Source organism: Salmo salar, chromosome 12 (genome assembly GCF_965601325.2).
Source record: "Salmo salar chromosome 12, fSalSal1, whole genome shotgun sequence".
NCBI classification, from domain to species: Eukaryota; Metazoa; Chordata; class Actinopteri; order Salmoniformes; family Salmonidae; genus Salmo; species Salmo salar.
This window is the reverse complement of record NC_138302.1, coordinates 40,910,130-40,917,648: the sequence shown is the minus strand read 5'-3', so window position 1 is coordinate 40,917,648 and position 7,519 is coordinate 40,910,130.

Sequence of the window (7,519 nt, the reverse complement as noted above, 5' to 3'; positions counted from 1 at the left end):
TGTCACATACACATGGTTAGCAGATGTCAATGCGAGTGTAGCAAAATGCTTGAGCTTCTAGTTCCGACCATGCAATAATATCCAACAAGTAATCTAACCTAACAATTTCACAACAATTACCTTATACACACAAGTGTAAAGGAATAAGAATATGTACATAAAAATATATCAATATATGAATGAGCGATGGAAACTTGTGGTGTCCTTTTTGAACTTGCCCGCATACATGACGGATGGTGAGATATATGAAAAATGCTAAAAAGTGAAGGTGACCACGGCGATCAAGAGGAGGATGTGGCCAAGAACAGACATTGTAGCCGGGATGCGATTTTGCAATGTGAAGTTTATGGACAATGTGCAATCATTGCCGTATTCCACAAAATGTATCACTGTTGAGGGATTTTAATATTTCCATGTAGTCCATGACATCAAGTGAAGGTATGTAGGCTTTGTATTCAGCCCGGGCACATTCTTAAGGAATGTCCGGAATTCGCATGCCATAAATGTAGTGAACAAGGGCATTATGCCAGAGAATGTTTGAACGTAGGTAATGTGTGACAGACCAGAATATAGATGTTGCTGTCATAAGGAAAAATAAAGAAATCACTTACTTTTGGACCTCACTTCTGAGGACGATTAGGGTAGTATGCCTATGGAGAGAGAAGAAGAGAGTGACATGGAGATTGTGTTGCAGCTACAGGTGACTCCAGAGACAGTGGCAGATGTTTTCTGGCAAAACACGAGACGCAGTGTTAGTCTCTGCTGCTGATAAGGTGGAACAGCAGCACATGATGGGTGAATTAGATACATAGGTAGAGCTGGTGCAAGGTGCTTCTTAGGTGCCTGAGCCAGTCTTAAGCGTGTGTAAAAGGGATTTTAAAGAGAGAGCTGGGTCCACTGAAGTCACAGGCACTGTTAAATGCTTTCCAGCTGCTCGCCCAACAAAATCGAAATCCGGAGACTGATGATGAAATAGATAGTGAGGATCCTCAATTGTTTGCAAGAAATAAGAAGTCGTTGTCGAAAGCTAGAGATATGATGGGATTTGGAAAAATTTAAAATTTGGTTTGAAATTACTTGTCATCATAACTTTTTATCTCATGTCAATGATAGTTAAGACTGTTTGCTGTCCAGTCATTACCACACCTATGAAGTCTCTATGATAAACTCCTGTGAGATCAATATTGTACAAAATGTTCAATCAAACTGAAGTGAGCTTGTTTATACTCTGGTTATACTTCTGCACACAATACAGTCGCATCCCTAAACGGTAACAGTTTGAGAAACAAAAACAACTTTGAGCAGGTTTTAGTGTCTGTTAAGGCAGACATGTTTTGTTTTCAAGAGATCAATTGGACGGACTCCAAAATACAGGAGATTAAGAGTAAATGGTCTGATTTTACATTTTTTTGTTCTCACGGAAGCGACAAAACGTGTGGTGTGGCCAGTTTGACAAAAAAACGACGTGGTTCAAAATGTGAAACAAATGCATGCTAATAATCATGGCAGACTTATTGTAATTGAATTTGAAGTTCAAAATCTTATTGTCACGTCCTGACCCTAGTAAGATGTCATTTTCTATAGTAGAGTGGTCAGGGCGTGACAGGGGGTGTTTTGTGGTGTTCTATGTTTTCTATTTCTATGTTTTAGTTCTAGTTTGTCTATTTCTATGTTGGGGTTTCTTGGGTTGACCTCCAATTGGAGGCAGCTGGTTCTCGTTGCCTCTAATTGGAGGTCATATTTAAGTAGGGGTGTTTCTTCCTGTGGGTTGTTCATTTTGAGTAGTGTGTTTTCCTCTCTGCGTCACGGTTTGTTGTTTTTGTGTATTCAAGTATTTAGTGTATTGCATTTAGTTTCACGGTAAATAAAATATGTGGAACTACGAACACGCTGCATTTTGGTCCGATCCTTTCTACAGCCGTGACACTTATATTTCGTTTAATTCATGTTTATGCTTCGAACATTGAATCTGAAAGGAGGGAAATGTTTCACAACTTAAAGAACTGTATACTGGTAGGTGACTTTAATGTGAGGTGTAGTAGAATGGATGCCTCTAGTTGTGCTAGATTAAGATATGATTCTTCTAGGAATGCATTATGTAAATTTATGAATGATGATAATGTAGTAGATATATGGACAATCCAAAGAGAGTATTTTCTGGAAGGCAGGTGGTTTTAAAGGAATTTAAAACAAAGTAGAGTTGATTTATGTCTAGTAAAACAAGAAGTGGTACAGCATGTTAATAACCTGTTATGGCTAGGGGGCAGTATTTTCACGGCTGGATAAAAAACGTACCCGATTTAATCTGGTTACCACTCCTACCCAGTAACTAGAATATGCATATACTTATTACATATGGATAGAAAACACCCTAAAGTTTCTAAAACTGTTTGAATGGTGTCTGTGAGTATAACAGAACTCATTTGGCAGGCAAAAACCTGACAAGGTTTCAGGCAGGAAGTGGCCTGTCTGACAAGGTGTCGTTCTTCTTGTCTCTGTTTATTGAAGAGTGAGGATCTTAGCTGTCCCGTGACACTTCCTACGGCTGCCATAGGGTCTCAGAAGGCGGTAAAAAGCTGAATCGTGGTGTTGCAGGCTCTGGCTGAAAAAAAGTAGCGCGTTTGGGTAGTGGCTGGTTACAGTACTGTGAGACTCAGGCTCGTGCCCGCGTCGACCGAAAGCTTTGTTTACTTTCCTCTGTTTAGCTAAAAGGAGATTCCCGGTCGGAATATTATCGCTTTTTTACGAGAAAAATGGCATAAAAATTGATTTTAAACAGCGGTTGACATGCTTCGAAGTACGGTAATGGAATATTTAGATTTTTTTTGTCACGAATTGCGCCATGCGCGCGACCCTGATTTACCATTTCAGATAGTGTCTGGGACGCATGAACAAAACGCCGCTATTCGGATATAACGATGGATTATTTTGGACCAAACCAACATTTTGTTATTGAAGTAGCAGTCCTGGGAGTGCATTCTGACGAAGACAACAAAAGGTAATCAAACTTTTATAATAGTAAACCTGATATTGGTGAGTGCTAAACTTGCCGGGTGTCTAAATAGCTAGCCCGTGATGCCTGGGCTATGTACTTAGAATATTGCAAAATGTGCTTTCACCAAAAAGCTATTTTAAAATCGGACATATCGAGTGCATAGAGGAGTTCTGTATCTATAATTCTTAAAATAATTGTTATGCTTTTTGTTAACGTTTATCGTGAGTAATTTAGTAAATTCTTAGTGAATTCGCCGGAAGTTTGATGGGGGGTATGCTAGTTCTGAACGTCACATGCTAATGTAAAAAGCTGGTATTTGATATAAATATGAACTTGATTGAACAAAACATGCATGTATTGTATAACATAATGTCCTAGGGTTGTCATCTGATGAAGATCATCAAAGGTTAGTGCTGCATTTAGCTGTCTTCTGGGTTTTTGTGACATTATATGCTAGCTTGAAAAATGGGTGTCTGATTATTTCTGGCTTGGTACTCTGCTGACATAATCTAATGTTTTGCTTTCGTTGTAAAGCCTTTTTGAAATCGGACAGTGTGGTTAGATAAAGGAGAGTCTTATCTTTAAAATGCTGTGAAATAGTCATATGTTTGAAAAATTGCAGTTTTTGTATTTTTCAGGAATTTGTAATTCGCGCCACGCCTATCATTGGATATTGGAGCAGGTGTTCCCCCCCCCCACACATTTTCTTAAGTTACAGCCTTAATCTAAAATGATTTTTTTTTTAAGTCTTCAGCAATCTACACACAATACCCCATCATAACAAAGCGAAACTTTTTTTTTTCTAATTTAGTAAAAGTAAAAAACATATACATTATTTACGTAAGTATTCAGACCATTTGCTATGAGACTCGACATTGAGCTCAAGTGCATTCTGTTTTCATTGATTATCCTTGAGATGTTTCTACAACTTGATTGGAGTCCACCTGTGGTAAATTCAATTGATTTGACATGATTTGTAGATCACTTGCTCTGACCCAAATGATAAAAGATCCCACCAGGATATGTGAAACAGTGCAAAGTACGATTGACTTAATATTGGTGTCTGATAAATCTAAAATATCGCAGAGTGGAGTAATAGTATATGGAATCAGTGATCATTTTATTACATTTTGCACAAGGAGGATTGTTAAAGATATATTTAAGTGTCACAAAACCGTTAGAATCAGAGGACTCAAAAAATACTGTGTAGAAAAGTTTAGGGAGGAAGTGGGTAAAATTGACTGGTCAACTGTGCTAGATAGTGTAGGGGTAGACAGTGCCTGGGAAGACTTTAAATGTAGATTCCTTGATGTGGTGAATGTGATGGCCCCCATTACATTTACATTTTTGTCATTTAGCAGACGCTCTTATCCAGAGCGACTTACAGTAGTGAATGCATACATTTCATAACATTTTCCGTACTGGTCCCCCGTAGACGGGTCAGGGTAAAGCAGAGATCTAGCCCTTGGTTTAATCATGAGATTCTAGAATCTATCCAAGCAAGGAATAAGGCCTTTAAGAAATTTAAGAACTCTCGATCAGCATGATTTTTGTCCTATATAAACGTCACAGAAATGAAGCACAGAGCAGGATGGATGAAGCTAAGAGGGGTTACTTTGCTGAGAAAATAATTGAAAACAAGAATGACCCTAAAAAGCTTTGGAAATCACTTAAGGATTTAATCCTGTTTTATCTATAATTACCCCTTCAGGAGAGCACTTAATTTGTTTGCCCATTTTGCATAAAGCATCCCTTAATCGTGGTATGTTCTGACACTAGTATAGGAAGTGTTGCTGATTTATCATCAGCTGTTAGATGAACTGGAGCCGTCATTGGAATTACCGTAAATTCCGGACTATAAGCCGCAACTTTTTTCCCACGCTTTGAGCCTCGCGGCTTAAACAATGACACGGCTAATATATGGATTTTTCCCGCTTTCAATTTTTTTTAAAAATAAATAAACATTCTGTGACGTGCTCAGTTTTTTGGCGGCATGAAGCTTTCATTAGACCAATGAAATTGCCGAACGGGTTAAGGTCAAACACATTTTTGTTTACTGTTTAGATTAAATCGAGCACTCTCAAACTTCCCATCATTCTGATTACGGTAGTCATTTTGTCACCCTCATCATGGCAAAGACACGGAGAAATGCATATGATGCAGCTTTCAAGTTGAAGGCGATTGATCTGGCTGTTGGAAAAGGAAATAGAGCTGCTGCACGGGAGCTTGGTCTTAATGAGTCGATGATAAGACGTTGGAAACAGCAGCGTGAGGAATTGACTCAGTGCAAAAAGACAACTAAAGCTTACTGCTAATTTTTTATTTTTTGTTACAAGCCGTGTTTATTAAAGCCTATTTATTTTTGTTAAAAGCCGTGTTTCGTTAAAGCCTGTGTAAAGTTAATTTGTTTCAATGTACCGGTAGGCACCTGCGGCTTATAGACATGTGAAGCTTATTTATGTTCAAAATAATATTTTTTTTTTTAAATTCAGTGGGTGCGGCTTATATTCAGGTGCGCTTAATAACCACTAGTCCGGAAATTACGGTAGCTGTGTTTGTCCCGAGAATCCTATAGTTTTGGCATAGTTACCAGACATGGGGAGATGAGAGGCATAATTTGGATTTATGTGTAAGTAGCTCCAGTATCTATCATCATGGGTGTGCCTCTGTTCTCTATTTGAACCTGCAGCATAGGTTCTTGATCCGCTCTTGTGGTTATCATTGGGAACTGACCCTCACCTATAGGATTCTCTGGACACCCATAGTATCCCTGATTAGACCCCACCCATGGGTTCACAGGGCCCTGTGGTTGCTTCTGATTTTGTTGCCAGCCTCCTCCAGTCTGTTTCCAATTATTTTTGGTTGCCGTTTCCCTGTTATTGCCAGGGGTCAATAGGACAATTTCATCTAGCGTGTCCTGGCTGTTGGCATCCCCAAAAGATCCCAGGTGGTCTCTGTGGGCCCGGTTTCATCCTCTCTGATTGTTTTGCGGAGGTCTTTGTTGCCTATTGCCATTTTTCCATTGTTGGGGTTGTTGTGCCTACACATTCACTACTGGTGGTGTGGGTTGTACTTGGGCCTGCTGGACAGGAGGCGGTTGTGGCCCTCCTGGGGAGACTGCAGCCATTGTTCCTGCTTCAGGCACAGGGGCTCACTGGAGCCTGGACTTTCTTTTTTCATTTAGTTCGTTAGTTCTTCCAGCTGGAGCTGTGTTAGCTTCATCTGAATGTCTTTTCCTTGTTCTGTAAGTCTCTGTTCATCCTTTCTGTATTTATCCACTGCATGGATTACATGGTCACAGAATTCCTTGTGTGATTTTGAAGAAAGTCCCACCACATTTTCCAGCCTGCTTCTTACTGGCTGGGGCATGGCTTCTATCACTGAGTTTCGGAACAGAGTTGTCATCGGTGGGTCCCCCTCTGGATCCCGTTCTGTTTCCAGCCTCCATCATTTCTCTGTCTCCCCCAGTGCTTCCCCTTTTAGTGACTTTGGGTCAATCCTTGCTGGGTACTCTCTTCTCAAAGCGTGCCAGACATCAGGGTGATGTGAGTCAAAGTCTATTCCGTCTCCCAGCGTGTTTCCCACTGCCCCATTAAGGTCGCTGGCATACAGTATATCCTCCATTTTTGCCACTCCCACTACTCTCACCAACAGTGCCTTCAGATCCCCCACAGCCAGCAGTTTCCCCATGGTTTGCTTTTCAAAAGTTCTAATACATTTTCCAGCTCCGTCATGGAGGTCAGGTATGTGGGCAACCAACCCTGTGCTCTGTGTCGTTCAGTTTTTACCAGCTTCTTTCTGTTTCCTTATTCTCTTCCACCTCTGGCCCCCTCTTCTCTCCTTTCATCGTTCTTCAACATTCCTCTCGCTGTTTTTATGCTTTTCAGCAATCCCTCTCCTTTAAACATTTTTAGCACCTCGCTTTCTCTTTCATTTTTTTATTTTCTTTCCTGTGTTAGTGCTACTGATATTTCTATTTCTGGGTTATTTATTTATTTATTGTCCTGTAACCTGTTTCTTTTTCAAATCCTTTCTGTTACCCTATAGCCAGGTATGATTCTACCTGGGTATCTATGAGTACAACCACTAAATATAAATCTTTAACTTTGTTAATTCTTCAAATGTCTACCCCATTTGTCTTATGGTCCAGTTTCTTCCAATTACACCACCCCAGTCTATGTATGGCCACTCTTCTTCTACCTCTTCTAGGTTTCGTATTTCTGTTAGGCTTCTTAATAGGAAGTTTTTCTTTTCCTACGTTAAGTTATACCTTTTCCAAGCAAATCCTCGTATTCAAATTTTTTCCAAAAGTGTGTTTTTATTCCTTTAGCTTCTTGTAGTATTCATGTTATCCTTTGTTCCCTAGTTTCATCCTGCTCTGCCATTCACTTCCCTATTAATAATTTGTCCATACTCTTGATTCTCCTAGCCAAAATTCAGTTATTGTAAATGTGTGTGTTCATCTTTCTCATAGTATACTTTTCTCCTGACTGCCACCACCTTCTTATATTATTTTTTTCCTTA